Source organism: Schistocerca gregaria, unplaced genomic scaffold (assembly GCF_023897955.1).
Source record: "Schistocerca gregaria isolate iqSchGreg1 unplaced genomic scaffold, iqSchGreg1.2 ptg000449l, whole genome shotgun sequence".
In the NCBI taxonomy this organism is placed as follows: Eukaryota; Metazoa; Arthropoda; class Insecta; order Orthoptera; family Acrididae; genus Schistocerca; species Schistocerca gregaria.
This window is the reverse complement of record NW_026061870.1, coordinates 722,444-740,514: the sequence shown is the minus strand read 5'-3', so window position 1 is coordinate 740,514 and position 18,071 is coordinate 722,444. Positions and strand designations below refer to the sequence as shown.

General features: G+C 43.7%; 1 protein-coding gene across 1 annotated transcript in view; it reads left to right on the top strand.

Moving 5' to 3' along the window:
- Positions 1–5,656: 5,656 nt before the first annotated feature.
- The window catches only part of LOC126312745 (serine-enriched protein-like), a 172,481-nt gene continuing 160,066 nt past the window's right edge, over positions 5,657–18,071 (top strand). The window contains exon 1 of the mRNA XM_049992243.1: positions 5,657–5,679. The gene's annotated coding sequence lies outside the window, so the exon portion shown is untranslated. The remainder of the gene's footprint in view (positions 5,680–18,071) is intronic.

Sequence of the window (18,071 nt, the reverse complement as noted above, 5' to 3'; positions counted from 1 at the left end):
GTTCAGGTGAAAAAGGGGGCGGGGGAGATTGTGGAACAAGAGGAATGCCTGTTGAAGTAAAAAATTCTGTGCTGTAAGCAGCCTTGTGACTGATGCACCACCCACTTATCCACAGTGCAGGGTCTCATTCGATTCACCCTTTCCTGAGCCTTTCAAGGGTATCCTTGTAAAATATTCGGTTGGCAGTTTGTCTTGGTGGAGCAAATACCTTATGCTCGGACCCCGTACACTGGAAAAAGGAAATCAACAGTGATTTGATTTTCGAACTACTCATTCGAGCTTCTTTCTGTCGAGGAGACGTCTCAGTGTGCCACTCCTGACGTTGTCGCTTTGTCTCGGGAACGTACTCAAAAATGCAGGATTCATCACCTGTGATCACGCGACCGAACCATTCGTGGTCACTGGAAATCCTCTCACGGAGAACACCTTGCTTAGTCGATGGTCAACAGCATGCACAAACTTTAAAAACTGCATAATACTGTGCTGTCTATAAGAATGTTATTTTATTTTGCTACCGGTTCGGCACTGAATTATCATCAACGGCAGGAAAACTATCACAGATGTATCTGCTTTAAAATAAGTTATCACAGGAAAGCAATATTGCCAAGGTAATGTCAAATCGAAAATTATAACAAGATAAAATTATTTTTATCTTGTTACAGTTTTCGATTTTATATTATCTTGGCAATTACTTATTTTAAAGCATACATAAGTAATGCTACTTCTAGGACAATTTTCCTGCCGTTGACGATGGTTCAGAAGCGAAACCGATAGCAAAATAACATTCTTACACACAGTAGAGTTTTATGCAATTTTTAAAAACCTCTCTAGAAGATCAGCGCACACGTTTCTTCGATTGTCCTTCTGCTCAGTTGTAAGGTTCTTCGGCATCATTTTTGCACAAACCCTTCGCATGCGCAAATCTTCGATCAAAAACTGATGTACGGTGGAAGTGTTTACTGCTAATCATCGGTTTGATCTCACAAGGACACACACACGCTCGACGCTTTCCTCGGATTTTTAACTTTAAGGTTTCCCTGAGCGAGGTTTATCTTCAGCGTGCTCTCGGACATCCAAAAATTATTTTTGTCGTCAAAAACCTTGTGTTCTTGATGAGCAATGTTCCCCATAGACCTGTTTCAAATTTTCAAAGGTTACACTTGCGGATTTTCCAAGTCTAACACAGAAGTTGATAGCATACCGTTGCTCTATATTCCACTGTTCCATTTTCGTTACACGCAACAGAAACACAACTTTACTGATGGCACTCTCAGAAATCACGTGATCGCTGTACGGAGTCTGAAACTCAAATGGTTCAAATGGCTCTGAGCACTATGGGACTTAACATCTCAGATTATCAGCCCCATAGAACGTAGAACTACTTAAACCTAACTAACCTAAGGGCATCACACACATCCATGACCGAGGCAGGATTCGAACCAGCGACCGTAGCAGCCGCGCTGTTCCGGACCGAAGCGCCTACAATCGCTCGGTCACAGCGGCCTGCCGGAAGGGATGAACACAGCGGTCTACACAGGTACAACAACACACCGTTGCCAGATGGCATTTCTTTTCTCACTTATATCGTATATACGAGGGTCATTCAATAATTAAAGAGACAAATTGGTCTGGAGAGAAAAGCGTTTATTTTTACAAAAGAATACTTTTTCTGCCTTTCAACATTATCCCCTTGAACATTTATATACTTGTTCCAACGGGCTACAAGCTTTTTTACTCCGACTGCAAAGAACTCTTTCTCATAAACATTTTCACTTCCTCGTTGTCCTGGAACATCTTCCCACGTAGTGCATCCTTCAGTGCACCAAACAAATGGGTGCTAAATCAGGACTGTAAGAGGGATGAAGCAGTACTTCCCAGCCCGTTTTGTCGATGGTTTCATGGGTTAGTTGAGCAATATGAAGACGTGAGTTGTCATGCTGGAGAATCACATCTCTCCTCTGGGATCTACGACGTCTCTCTCTCATTCTTCCCTGTTTAAAAGCAAATGCAAGTAGTACTGGCTGTTCATTGTACGCTGCTCTTCGAGATAATCACAAAAAACTGGACCTAAGGCAACCCAAAACACCGTCGACATGACTTTTCCTGCCGATGCTTGGGTTTTAAACTTTTCTTGACAGGTGAGGTGGTGTGCTTCCACTCCATACTTTGTCTTTTTGATTCTGGCTCATAAGAGTGAACCCAAGTTACATCACGAGTTAAAATTTTCCATAATGAAATTTTCACTCTGCAGCGGAGTGTATGCTGATATGAAACTTCCTGGTAGATCAAAAATGTGTGCCGGACCGAGACTCAAACTCGGGACCTTCGCCTTTCGTAGGCAAGTGCTCTACCAACTGAGCTTTCCTAAGCACGACTCACGCCCCGTCCTCACACCTTTACTTCTGCCAGTATCTCGTCTCCTACCTTCCAAACTTTAAAGAAGCTCTCCTGCGAACCTTGCAGAACTAGCACTCCTGAAAGAGAGCTTCTGTAAAGTTTGGAAGGTAGGAGACGAGGTACTGGCAGAAGTAAAGCTGTGAGGACGGGGCGTGATTCGTGCTTGGGTAGCTCAGTAGTAGAGCATTCGCCCGCGAAAGGCAAAGGTTCCGAGTTCGAGTCTTGGTCCGGCACACAGTTTTAATCTGCCAGGAAGTTTGAAGTTAACATTTTGTTGAGGAAGTGCTCACCTTCTCTTTCATGACGTTCCTTTAGCTCTGTGCACACTCTCAAACTTGTTCCCTTGTGTATGCGCGTCAACTCCTGTGGAACCCATCTTGCACATGTTCTGCGGTACTTCAGCTTGTTACGGATAATGTTATGAACTGTACCAGTACTAACTTGAACCTTATCAACTATTTGTACACAGTCACACGGCGATCGGTACGAATAATGTCGTCAGTTGGACTTTCAAGTGAGGGAGTTGAAACTGCAACTGGTCGACCAGAACGGTGTTCGTCAGTCCCATAGTGCTTAGAGCCATTTGAGCCATTTGAACCACTTGAACCAATACATCAGCTGATCAGGGCTCATCCGAGTGGTGCCAACTTAAAGCCATAAAAATACCAAACTTGCCCCAGTAACAGTTTCTCCCCAGACCAGTTTGTCTCTTTAATTATTGAATGACCCTCTGTAATGACACATTCCGACGCACAGACATACAATACCTTAAAGGCTGCGCCAAAGATTAAATTGATAGGCATGTAGATTATAGTCTTTGTAATGTTCACATTGGATTCTCTTTTGTTTCATACTCCAAGAAGGAGCTAAGAGACAATTTCGATTGTTGCCTTGCGGAGGACGGACGTAATTTTGGAGGGTGCGGAAAGGCAGCCATGTTGGTAGCAATTATGGTTTGTGCGACGAGCAGAGCAAGTCTTATTGTCTTGTGAATAAAAAATAGTGGGAAGTATCGAAGTGTTACGAAAATTATTTAAAGTGACGTAGCATTGTATTTCCTTGGTTTCCACCGTCTTCGTGAAGTGAACCGATGCCGACTTAGGAAGATACACACGGTCAACAAAGAGAAGAACATCGATGGAGACTAATGACTTAAAATTGTGGCAGAAGGACTAATTCTACGTCTAAGGTGACAACTCTGATTAAATCAACAGTGACGTAGAATTCAAAAATATAATTAATCGGAATGGTAAATTATATTACAGGCATATTTCACGCAGCACTGAATTTGTCCTCATTCAATACGATCAATACAGTCCGTCAAACAGCCTTTCAAAAATTCTAAAGTTACATTTACATGTCCGTAATTTTTCCTCTTTTCAAAAACCCAATAAATTTTAATTTTTTTATTTATTTCGCCGCACCTCGTACATACCACAACTATAGTAAAATGACTATGACACTTCAGGCACAGGCAGAACATACGAATTTTTTCACAACATTAGGGAAAGAATAAAATGATATTTCTTAATCCGTTGAGTGAACTGATACATTACCTGAACGGCCACGGCCCGTATGCTACATATCTGTACAAAATCAAAAGACAAATGAATGATGTTCCGCCCTAGGCAGTGTGGGCTCTACAAAACTCACATTGAGGGGCTGACCCATAGTGCTTAGAGCCATTTGAACCATTTTTGAGGGTCTGAGCGCTCAACGGAGATACAACGGGTAGTGACCGTCAGACTTCAAGGATAATGGATGCCAAAGCAGCATTGAGTATAGCAGTGTAATGTCCGTCAAGAAGGAAGGTGACAGCCAAGAAACGAGATATATACAGGGTGTCCCAAAAAACAACACCGACAATCTTTTATGATGGGCTTCTTCCACCAAAACAAAAGGTTCAAATGGCTCTGAGCACTATTGAACTTTAACTTCTGAGGTCATCAGTCCCCTAGAACTTAGAACTACTTAAACCTAACTAACCTAAGGACAACACACACATCCATGCCCGACGCAGGATCCGAACCTGCGACCGTAGCGGTCGCACAGCTCCAGACTGTAGCGCCTAGAACCGCTCGGCCACTCCGGCCGGCACCAAAACAAGAAAAGAATTTGTAGTGCACCTGGGCTTTAAACTGCATACCTTAAGACCTAAGTCCAATTGTTCATCTCCGATGCTATGAAATAAATCTATTCTACTGCAAAGACTTTGCTTTCTACATTCTAAAAGAAGGTGCTGTGGACCAACCCACAATAGAGGCTCAGTAAACAGGAGGGCTAAAATGCATATTTTAAGAGCTATAAGCACTTGTTCATCTTCGCTACCGTAAAACACATCTCTTCTAATGAACAAGTGTTCATAGCTCTTAAAGTATGCATTTAAGAGCCGACTTTATTAGACATTTTTTCTTGTTTTGGTCCGTACAACCTCCTCCAAAAATATGGAAAGCAAAGAGCCTGAAGTAGTGTTGTGTACATAGTTCCGTGTAGTCAGCGCGTACACAACTTTCCCAATAGAGCGCGCCCCACTAAGCACCACAGCGCAGGCGCAGCGCTCGTCCTGCACTACGAAATGGCACTGTCTTAGAGACGGACCAAATTCTGCTTCCGCCGATTCGCGTATTAATATGTAATGCAGCCAATGAGATTGCTGCTAACGTAGAACATTTTCTCCTCGCGGATCACACTCGCCCAGTGATACATGAACTCTCGAGCTATTATAACGAGTGTACAGACCTCCGATTAGTCAGTCGGCATTTGTCTGCACCAGTCTGTACCAGTCTGCATTAGCATGTACCAGTCTATAGTCAAGTTCAGTCTGCGCCTAATATGATTACCGTATTCCTGTACATAGCCATGAAGAGAAATGTATAGACACTTTGTCAAGTATCAGAGATATGTGAGAATAAGATTAACGTACCAAGACCAAAGGAACTTCAGATTGTCAGTTGTAAACAGCATTCAGAGTCAAGTTACGTAATGTCTATGATTTTTATAATTTTAATAATTTTGTGTGAAAATCAAGTTCTGTTTAAAGTTGGTCACCGTCAATCTGCTGCTCTAAGCGTGCAAGTGGCATTTCTATCATCTGACATAACGGCAGAAGATAAACACGCCACGATAAGACCACGAGACATATTGCTAACACTCGCCTACTTCGCTAGAGCGACAAGTCAAATAATCTGATGGTGTGTGTACCGAAGGTCTTACAGTACGCACACAAGTAGAGGAGAAGCCTTTCATCGTATCGAAGATGAACAAGTTCTCATAGTCCTTAAGGTATGCTTTTTAGAGACCATTTTACATGAGTTTTTTTCTTTTTTTCTGTTTCGAATGATCATTTCTGTCATATCCGCGAATATTGAGCATCACTTCTGAAACACCCTGTATATTTATAAATGTATCTATAAACATTAAACATGTTTACTCTTGTTTTGTTGCAAGGAACCTGTCCCTATAGCCTATCGCTGTTTTTTTTTCACTGTATATTTTGATGAGATTAAATTTATTGTCTTGACGTCTGGAAGCGGACTCATCAGTCATGAAACGCGGCAGATATGAAGATATCTTACTCTTCTTAGGAATCACTACATTCTCTGCAACCTGTTAACGTAAACAGTCAATCTTCGCCTCTATTACGTTGCATGCAGATCTTTCAAGTTAACTTAAAAATGATGTACTTCGTAATAACAAGTTTTCGAGTCATGCTAATATTATGATACATTTCCACCTGTCGGACACTTTTTCATTTGTCGTGCGCTCGAACAAGAATTTCCCGAGAGGACGTCGGAGCTCTCCCAGACCATTATTCTTCATTGTTGGCTATAGAAAGAAATGTAGAAGGAGTGTGAGGTGGAGGCAAAAGGGATAAATAATCGGGGCAAAAATGACGCACAGAGAGAGATGTAAGGCTCGCAACCGGGTCACTCCGGAGCGAAAGTTGGGTAAGGAGTTCTCGCGCCGGTTATTTCCGATTAGGGGACAATTTATGTGACAGGCGAGGCTCTAAAGGGCCTCATTCGAATATATATGGCTGCCATTAGCAGTTCTCCGAAGGGAATCTTTCCAGCCTGAATTGGGTCTTAATGGAAACGACGGGACACACAGAAAGGAAGAATTAACGGAGCTTCGGTTCGTGTTCGGCCCTACTGGAGAACCGAGTCGGAATCTCTGGGCTGCTAAACGGCTGTGAGCGGATCAGTTGTAGGCCATTAATACGCTGGCGAAGTACTTCTGTGACTTCATTAAATTTTAAGGGATGCATTTGCTTCTCTATGGCAGTTTCTTAACGATACAACTGTGGAGAAATTTCTGTCTGTAATGCAGAGGCAAATCGCCAATGATATCAGCAGTCATTAAACTTGTAAAAGCTATAGCGGCATTAATCTCTGTAACGATATATACTCACGGTTTTGCTAAACTGAAACAAAGGTTCGATCTTCTACTTTCTAGAACTGTGATAGTATACTTAAGAGCCAAAGGGTAAGGTACACCTGCCTAATACCCTGTAGGGTCCCCGCGAGCGAGAGAAATGCCGCAACACGACGTGGCATGGACTCGACTAATGTCTGAAGTAGTGCTGGAGGAAATTCACACCATGAATCCTTCAGGGCTGTCCATAAATCCGTAAGAGTGCGAGTGCGTGGAGATCTCTTCTGAAGAGCACATTGCAAGGCATCCCAGATATGCTGAATAATGTTCACGTCTAAGGAGTTTGGTAGCCAGCGGAAGTGTTTAAACTCCGAAGAGTGTTCCTGGAGGCACTATGTAGCAGTTTTGAGCGTGTGGAGTGTCGCATTGTTTTGCTGGAATTGCCCAAATCCGTTGGAGTGCACAATGGACGCGAATGGATGCAGGTGATCAGACAGGATGCTTATGTACGTGTTACCTATCAGAGTCGTATATAGACGTATCAGGGGACCCATATCACTCGTGTTGCACGCTCCATATCATTACAGAGCCTCCACCAGCTTGAACAGTCCCCTGCAGACATGCAGGGTCCATGGATTCATGAGGCTGTCTCCATACCCGTGCACGTCCACCCGCTCGATACTATTTGAAACGAGACTCGTCCGACCAGTCAACATGTTTCCAGTCATCAACAGTCAATGTCGGTGTTGATGGGCCCAGGCGACGCGTGAAACTTGGTGTCGTGCACCCATCAAGGGTAGACGAGCGGGCCTTCGGCTCCGAAAGCCCATATCGATGATGTTTCGTTGAAAGGTTCGCACACTGACACTTGTTGATGGCCCAGCATTATCTGTAGCAGTTTGCGGAAGGATTGCACTTCTGTGACGTCGAACGATTCTCTTCAGGCGTCGTTTGTCCCGTTCTTGCAGGATATTTTTCCCCGCCTTAGCGATGTCGGAGATGTGATGTTTTACCGGATTCCTGACATTTATGGTACACTAGTGAAATGGCCGTACGGAAAAATCCCCACTTCATCGCTACCTCGGAGATGCTGTGTCCCATCGATCGTGCGCCGACTGTAAGTCTGCCATTTTAGAAGCAGTAACCGACCTAACAATGGCGTCAGACACATGTGTAATAAAGACATTGCCGACCGACTCACCGTATTCTGCCTGTTTACATATCTCTGTATTTGCATACGCATGCCTATACCAGAGTTTTTGGCGCTCCAATGTACAAACAAAAACGTTTCATCAAACATGAGAACCAATTCCGAATATTTTGTTACGAGACGCTACTGTCTCCAGTAAGAAGTATTGTTCCGGTTAGTACAAACGTATTTCGAATTTAAACTTTTTGGTTTAGTCTCAATCTACGATGGACGCTCAATAACTACGGGCAATGCAATAAATTTTTATTTCTCGGCCAATTTCGGTTGTAAAAATGCAGAATTTCTTGTGAGAAATCGTAGAATACACACTCTCCAGCCGTTAAAGTTTCATGAAGTTCCTGTATGTGGCGGCGCTGTACGTAGACTCCAAAATGGTGTCTGTAACGGGCGTGCTTTCCAAGAAGGTAGCTGTCATTGAGTTTCTTTTTGCGGAAAAATACAGATATTCACCGGAGCTTGTAGATTGTCTACGAAGACCTGGCAGTGAACAGAAGCACGGTGAGTCGTTGGGCGAGGCGTCTGCCATAATCCGCAATGAGGTCGCGCAAACCTTTCCTATCTCCCGCGTGGCTGCCGGCCGCACACAGTTGTGACTCCTCCAGTGTTGGAACGTGCGGACACTCTCACTCGAGGTAGTGGACGAATCACAATAAAACACGTCGATGCTAAACTGGACGTCTCTGTTGGCAGTGCTGACACGCGTCTATCAGTTGGGGTACTCAAAGGTGTAATCGACCTGGGTTCCTCGCAGCATAACATAAGACTAGAGCAACGAAGAACCACCTGTCGGAGTTTCTTGCGAGTTACGCGGCTGATCGTTACAATTTTTCGTCGAACATCGTCACAAGCGATGAAACATGAGCTCATCACCTGGAACCGGAAAGAAAACTGCAGTTCATGGAGTGTCGCCACAGCACATCTGATTGATTGATTGATTGATTGATTGATTGATTGATTGATTGATTGATTGATTGATTGATTGATTGATTGATTGATTGATTGATTGATTGATTGATTGATTGATTGATTGCTTGATTGATTGATTGATTGATTGATTGATTGATTGATTGATTGATTGATTGATTGATTGATTTCAACAAGGAAGCTAAAACAGCTTAGGTCTGACCCGCCACTGCCCGCACCGAAACTAGGTTTATTGTGTGGTATCGCTCCCTGGATGTCTAGCAAAGCCAACCAGTGCCCTTAAATAGTGCAAGGAGTCCCTCTATCAGTTTTTTGTTAAACACAATTTCTTCAGATCTAGCTGTCCCGAAGATTCTGTTACTCTCCAATGACGTGCACTCGAAGATTAGATGTGATGCAGTTTCTTCACCCTCATCGCAGATCCTACATTTAGGGTCCTCTTCCGTTATACCCATTGTGTGTTGTTGTTTTCTGAAATTCCCATGGCCGTTCATCAGTCCAGTCACGAGTTTGATCCCTTTCCTGTTCAATCTCAGGATTACAGAGCTTCTTTTAAAACATGGCTTGGGCATTACCATAACATGTTTTTGTTTATGGACCTTGGTCCAATGTCCTATGTGCTGTTTCCTAGGCCAGTCCCGTAGTTCTAATTTTATCATAGCCTTGGCTTGGGCATTACCATAACATGTTTTTGTTTATGGACCTTGGTCCAATGTCCTACGTGCTGTTTCCTAGGCCAGTCCCGTAGTTCTAATTTCATCATAGCCTTGGCTTGGGCATTACCATAACATGTTTTTGTTTATGGACCTTGGTCCAATGTCCTACGTGCTGTTTCCTAGGCCAGTCCCGTAGTTCTAATTTCATCATAGCATTGGCTTGGGCATTACCATAACATGTTTTTGTTTATGGACCTTGGTTCAATGTCCTACATGCTGTTTCCTAGGCCTGTCCCATAGTTCTAATTTGATCATAGCTTTGGTTATTGCCAGGACAGGTTCCGGTCCAATAAATGGAGTTTTTGCCCCCATACTAGCCAATCTATCGGCTTGTTCATTGCCACAGATCCCTGAGTGGCCAGGGACCCACACTAGGTTTACCCTATTGCTTCCCCCTAGCTCCACCAGAGCCCTGTGACAATCTGCAATAATCTTAGATCTTGTTGCAGGAACTGCCAATGATTTCAGGGCTTCCTGGCTCTCTGAATGGATGTAGATGCTAGGGCCATTGTAACACCTACGCATATTCTCTTCCACACATGCCCTGATTGCAGTAATTTGAGCTTGATACACAGGCCAGTTTTCCTAGAGAGATGATGCTCTCCAGTCTTGGCTGAACTCCGTACAACCCTGCCCCAACGTCTTGGTCTGTTTTCGACCCATCGGTGAACCAAACGATGTCCCCCGTACGGTGTCGAACTGTTTCTTCCCACTGCTCCCTACTTCCTAACACAGCACATCTACTCTGAAGAAAAAGTTCAGAGAAGCACCCTCAGCGGGTAGAGTCATGGCGATCGTCTTCTTAGACTCTAAATTGGTTACCCGTTTTGTGACCTCCCACATGTTGTAGTTGTTGTTGTTGTTGTGGTTTTCAGTCCAGAGACTGGTTTGACGCACTCTCCATCCTGCTCTATCCTGTGCAAGCTTCTTCATCTCCCAGTACCTACTGCAACCTACATCCTTCTGAATCTTCTTGGTGTATTCATCTCTTGGTCTCCCTCTACCCGAGAGGAGCTCACAGAATTTCATAGGAATGTCTTCCTTGTGCACTCTACACCCAGGGTCTAGCATCTCCCAACTTCCAACTGTTTGGCCCATTGAAGGATGTGCCCGGTGGGAAGCAGTACGTGGGTGATAGGGAAGTTATTGCTGCAGCAAGACGCTGGTCAGGCGTCGACCAGTGGAGTGGTACCATACTCGCATACGTCTCCTCCCAGTAAGATTGGTAGGGCCGTTGCATTGAACGGAGATTATGTTGAAAAACAGGGTTTTGTAGCCAAAAGAATGGGGAATAACCTACTGGCCATTAAAATTGCTACACCAAGAAGAAACGCAGATGATAAAAGGGTATTCAGTGGACAAATATACTAGAACTGACACGTGATTACATATTCACGCAATTTGGGTGCATAGATCCTGATAAATGAGTACCCAGAACAACCACCTCTGGCCGTAATAATGGCCTCGATACGCCTGGGCATTGAGTCAGACAGAGCTTGGATGGAGTGTACAGGTACAGCTGCCCATGTACCTTCAACACGATACCACAGTTCATCAAGCGTAATGGCTGGCGTATTGTGAAGAGCCAGTTGCTCGTCCGCCATTGACCAGACGTTTTCATTTGTGCTCATCTGCGATGCGCACTGTGGTCAAACGACCCATCTGCTTTCCTTATGACTATCACGTCCAGAAATGGCATCTCACCATCTTTCTCCATTTCTATGATTAATTTCATATTTGAGTGGCGCGAGTTAAACGTTCGAAATCCTCATTGACCCTGTCCCTACCCTAAGGCCAGATCGCAAAGGTATCATCAGCATAGCTAAAGAAGCATGTGACTTTGTATCTATCCGTCTCTAATGCTTCCTCCTCAAATTTCACCATGAACAGAGTGGCAATCGCTGTAGGCGGAAGGCTATTCGTTTTGTCTACTCGTAATATTGGCTCCCCTAAAGAAAATATCTTCAAGTCAAATTTCTCTCCAACTCGTCTTGCAATGGTAAATAGAGAGATCACATCGTTTCACGGGATCTGATATAATGGTCAGTGACTTACGAATTGTTTCAGACACCCCAGAATTATGTCGTAAATATGACGAAACGGTGCAGCGATATCAAACAAAAAAATCCACAGGACTAAGGTCAGGGTATCTTGATGGCCAAGGTCGAGATCCTGGTCGACTTATCCATTTTCAACCACGCTGACTATTTAGACATCGTCTTATTTGGGCACCAAATTTTTGAGGTGGTTCTTTCTCTGATTATAGGCCAGGGATGAAATTTCAGTTCAGTTAGATGGTAAGTTAATCGGAAAGTCTATCTTTTAAATATATTTGTACTACCACGCGGCTGATACGGTCTCATTTTCGAATCCTGCTTCGGGCATGGATGTGTGTGATGTCCTTAGTTACATTTACGTAGTCTAGGGGGCTGATGGCATCAGATGTTAAGTCCCATAGTGCTTAGAGCCATTTGAACTAAAAGGGTACAATATTTCATACCGAAGTCAATGGCCGCTCGTAACCACACATTCGCAGTTATCTAGCAAACAGCCTGTTGGCTGACTCGTATTTAGTGTGTAAAGGAACTGAAAATATTGTGATTTAATCGCAGAGGTGCTGAAAAAAAAATTGTTCCAGTGACACACCAGAGAAATATCTGGTAAACTTTTTATCTTTGAGAGACATAGGAACAATTTCGCCTTTCGTTTTTTATTTCTTGTATGAACGACTACTTTTTGTTCTGATGGGCTGGTGGGATGTCGTACTGTCTAATTACTAGTGTGTGTGTGTGTGTGGTAAATGAAAGAGTTAAAAGACGCAAGATGTGTTTTATATTATTTTCATCGCACAACAAGCCTTATTCCCATGCCTATGGAGTATTTATGTTAAGCAGAGAAGGCGAGTTTTAGATGGAACCGAAGATCTTCAAAACGGCGCTGCTCAACAATAGAGGTACGTGATTGTGCTCTCTACTTTCCTTTCGTGGCCGCTAAAATTACTTCCGATTCGTTTTGCCGAGACATTCAGAACCTGCAATCTTCTTTTCCTTATAAAAATACTAGTCCGATGCAAAAGAAATGCTCTTACATTTAAATAATTGCCATTCTTTTACAGAGGCCACGGGGAATGATAGAACGTACGTGCCTCTACTCTGAATGTACGTTCGCAATCTCCGAGTGTGTTACGACGAAATTATTTCACAATGAAAATTTCTCATCAAACCGCAACCACTCGCACGCGAATGTACGTACCCTCTGAATGTATCTAGTCAGTCACGCGCGTTGTTCAAAAGCTTTACTTTTAATATTCAGTGGATTACATTTCCGAAATTAATTTTTGTTTATGCTGCAAATCGTACTTCACGCGAAGTATTTATTACGAAAGTTTCAGGCTCAATTTAATAAAAAAAAAGATTCCGAATAATAGAAATAAAGAATAACAATCAAACAAATCAAACCTAAATAAACAGAAAGAGGGAACGTTACAAGTGGCACTTTTTTGCTTGTACGACGACAGTAAAAGTCCTAGCAGCAATAAATAATTTATTTCGGGACAAAATTTGTCTAGGTTGAGGAAAGCCATTGCAAATGTTAAATGCTGGTACACTAATAACAGGTGCTAAATGCAAGCACGCAAATGTGCATACACTGTATCGTACAAGTGCCTGATGTCAGTTTGTGAGATGGAGCTCCATGTCTGCTGCACCTGCTCTGTCAATACAAGGGTGGTTAATGCAGTTTGTGGATGACGCTGCAGTTCTCATCCGATAATGTCCCACACGTGTTCCTATGGAGACAGATCTGGTGGTCGAGCAGGCAAAGGCAACATGTCGACATCCTGCATAGCATGTTGGATTACAACAGCGGTATGTGGGCGAGGATTATCTTGTTTGAAAACACCCCCTGGGACGCAATCCATGAATGGCAGCACAAAAGGTCGATTCAGTAGACTGACGTACAAATCTGTAATCAGGGTGCGAGCGATAACCACGAACAACCTCCTGCTCTCATACAAAATCACCTGTGTGAGATGATCAACTAACTTTTAATACACTACTGGCCACTAAAATTGATACACTACGAAGATGACATGCTACAGACGCGAAATTTAACCGACAGGAAGAAGATGCTGTGATGTGCAAAAGATTAGCTTTTCAGGTCATTCACACAAGCCTGGCGCCGGTGGTGACATCTACAACGTGCTGACATGAGGAAAGTTTCCAACAGATTCCTCACACACCAACAGTAGTTGACCGGCGTTGCCTGGTGAAACGTTGTTGTGATGCCTCGTGTAAGGAGGAGAAATGCGTACCATTACGTTTATCGTATCTCGACATTGCTGCTCGCGTTGGTCGAGATCCAATTACTATTGGCAGGATATGGAATCGGTGGGTTCAGGAGGGTAATACGGAACGCCTTCCTGGATCCCAACGGCCTCGTATCACTAGCAGTCGAGATGACAGGTACCTTATCCGCATGGCTATAACAGAACGTGCAGCCACGTCTCGATCCCTGAGTCAACAGATCGGGACGTTTGCAAGACAACTACCATCTGCATGGACAGTTCGACGACGTTTGCAGCAGCATGGACTATCAGCTAGGAGACCATGGCTGCGATTACCCTCGACGCTGCATCACTGACAGGAGCGCCTGCGATGGTGTACTCATCGACGAACCTCGGTGCACGCATGGCAAAACGTCATTTTTTTCGGACAAATCCAGGTTCTGTTTACAGCATTATGATGGTCGCATCCGTGTTTGGCGACATCGCGGTGAACGCACATTGGAAGTGTGTATTCGTCACCGCCATACTGGCGCATCACCCGGCGTGATGGTATGGGGTGCCATTACTTACACGTCTCGGTCGCCTCTTGTTCGCATTGACTGCACTTTGAACAGTGGACGTTACATTTCAGATGTGTTACGACCCGTGACTCTACCCTACATTCGATCCCTGCGAAACCGTACATTTCAGCAGGATAATGCACGATCGCATGTTACAGGTCGTGTACGGGCCTTTCTGGATACAGAAAAATGTTCGACTGCTGCCCTAGCCAGCACATTCTCCAGATCCCTCACCAACTGAAAACGTCTGGTCAATGGTGGCCGAGCAACTGGCTCGTCACAATACGCCAGTCACTACTCTTGATGAACTGTGGTATCGTGTTGAAGCTGAATGAGCAGCTGTACTTGTACACGCCACCCAAACTCTGTTTGACTCAATGCCCAGGCGTATCAGGGCTGTTATTACGGCCAGAGTTGGTTGTTCTGGGTACTGATTTCTCAGGATCTATGCACCCACATTGCGTGAAAATGTAAGCATATGTCAGTTCTAGTATAATATATTTGTCCAATGAATCCCCGTTTATCATCTGCATTTCTTCTTGGTGTAGCAATTTTAATGGCCAGTAGTGTACAAAATGCAAATAATATCCTGTAATGATATAAAAAACACAATGGACTAAAACTGAATGACGTGCAGTTTTAATTATGTGCAAAACAAACAACCAAACAAAGCAGGAAACAAAGAGAAATCGTCGGCCCCCATTTTCTTTCATACAGTTTCATTTTTGTATCTTCCCCTACTAATAGTACCAGTACCAGCATAATGCTACCATTTACTATATCGTTTATGTACTGTACCAAAACTAACGAACCGTAGTTTTGGTAAGGCGCAACTCTAGAAACTACTGTGAAATACCTAGGAGTAACTGCCTGTCGCGATACAAACTGGAACGGCTGTATAAAAGAAATAGTAGAAAAAGTAGATGCCAGACTGAGTTTCAGTCGAAGAATCTTAAGGATATGCAATTCATCCGCGGAATATGCAGCTTACAAAAAGCCTGTGTTTGATCGATTCTTGAGTATTGATGATGCGTCTGTCACCCTTACCAGGTTGAATTAATGGAGGATATGGAAAAGATATCAATGACACGATTCGCTGATGACATTGCTATCCTGAGTGAAAGTGAAGAAGAATTAAATGATCTGCTGAACGGAATGAACAGTCTATTGAGTACACAGTATGGTTTGAGCGTAAATCGGAGAAAGACGAAGGTAATGAGAAGTAGTAGAAATGAGAACAGCGAGAAACTTAACATCAGGATTGATGGTCACGAAGTCAGTGAAGTTAAGGAATTCTGCCACCTAGGCAGTAAAATAACCAATGACGGACGGAGCAAGGAGGACATCAAAAGCACAATCGCTATGGCAAAAAAGGCATTTCTGGCCAAGAGAGGTCTACTAATATCAAATACCGGCATTAATTTGGGAAGAAATTTCTGAGGATGTACGTCTGGAGTACAGCATTGTATGGTAGTGAAACATGGACTGTGGGAAAGCTGGAACAGAAGAGAATCGAAGCATTTGAGATGTGGTGCTATAGATGAATTTTGAAAATTAGGTTGACTGATAAGGTAATGAATGAGGAGGTTCTACGCAGAATCGGAGAGGAAAGGAATATGTGGAAAACACTGATAAGGAGAAGGGACAGGATGATAGGATATCTGCTAAGACATTAGGGAATGACTTCCATGGTACTAGAGGGAGCTGTAGAGGGCAAAAACTGTAGAGGAAGACAGAGATTGGATTACGTCAAGCAAATAATTGAGGACGTAGGTTGCAAGTGCTAACCACATCCACTATGGAATGTACACAGGAAAGGAATTCGTGGCGGGCCGCATCAAACCAGTCAATAGACTGATGACAAAAAAAAAAGAAGAAAGAAAAAAATGGTAAAGAACCGACGAAGAGAGGCACGTTTCGCCACGGGATCGTTTACTCGGCGCGAGAGCTTTACGGAGATGCCCAACACAGGCAAGTGGCAAACGCTGCAATAAAGGCGTTGTGGATCACACAGAGGTTTCTGTCGAAATTTCTATAGCGTACACTGAGAATGAGTCGGGCAGCTTATTACTCCCTAACACGACGTCTCGCGAAATGAGCACGAGGAAAAAAATAGGAATTGGAGCTACCCGGATAGCCGAGCGCATTAAGGCACGCGCCTCCGAGATACAGGTTGCCTCGCCGGCTACGAATCGTATCCGCCTCGCGGATTAACGACGGGCACCTGTGTACATTCCATAGTGGATGTGGTTTTTAGGCGGTTTCCCACATCCGCCTCAGATACACGATGCACAAATACTTCCTAAAATCGAAGTCACATCTGACCATGCGATTACACTAGACGCAGAGAGGTGTACACGGATACCTCCTCCGAAATGGAACGGACGGCGAGAGGGTGTGATGATGATGATGTCTGGTTTGTGGGGCGCTCAACTGCGCGGTCATCAGCGCCCGTACAAAGTCCCAATTTATTCGCGGTCCATTTTTTTTCGCAATCCAATCTAGCCACTGTCACGAATGATGATGATGATGATGAAGATGAAATGATGTGGACAACACAAACACCCAGTCCCTTCGCAGAGAAAATCCGCAACCCGTGAACCAGAAGGTTGAAGAGGGAGGGGGGGGGGGGGGGGGGGAGTGTTGCAGGGAATAATTTTAAAGTGTCTTTTTGAGTGGCAACCCCATCGTAATAATAGCCATTTTATATTGCGGCGAGGCGGGTTGTCCTTTCTCTATTCATTAAGCACTTAGTCCAACTACCTGAATAGGTTTCAGGTTGTCTGCCTCTTCACTCTGCGCTGGTGGATACTGGTTTAGCCAACAAGAGCAGCGTTGACAAAAATTCAACTAAATACCTACCACGCAAAGGCTGCATTACTCCAGTCAATGGACGGTCGCTGTAAGTTAAACTATCGAGCCTTCGAGATTCTTGCACGAGTCGTTCGAGAAAAAAAAATGTCAAAATTTTCCTTTTACTTGGTTTATTGTCATTACAACAAGGAAAACTGCTATCAAGTCCGTATTTGATATCCCGACATCAATCATGCAATGTTACTGATTGTCTCTGTTACAAGTTCACACCCGAAAGCAGCCAGAAGGTCACTGATCCAGTAACACTTGCAAGTTAACACATTCAGTCTCCAGTGGGCTTCTTGTAACGAAGTGCTCGCCATAATGTTTCGTTATCTGCACGAAACACGCCACCCGTAGTTTATGGACGACATTAAATGTTCACACACGAATATCTCCTTAAATAAACCACTCACAGGGCTCAAACTTTCACAAAACAATCAATACTATAGTCGCTTTCCGTCCGCTACACGTAAACCAATCAGAAGCGCGAATTTCTTCATTTTGATACAAATTTGATCAGAGCGGTTTAACAAAGGTGTTTACCATTAGACGGCTTCTGAGAGATTGTCTCGACTTATAGATCTGAGGCACAAAGCCCTGTTCAAAAGCGCGGGAAACACTGAATTCCTATTGGCTAGTATTTTAAGCAGTCAATAAGATAATCTCAAGCACTTCTGTACTCGCCAATCAGATTACCACAAGTAATTTAAGCTAGAAATCTCATAATTCGAAACTAACTAAAATTTAAT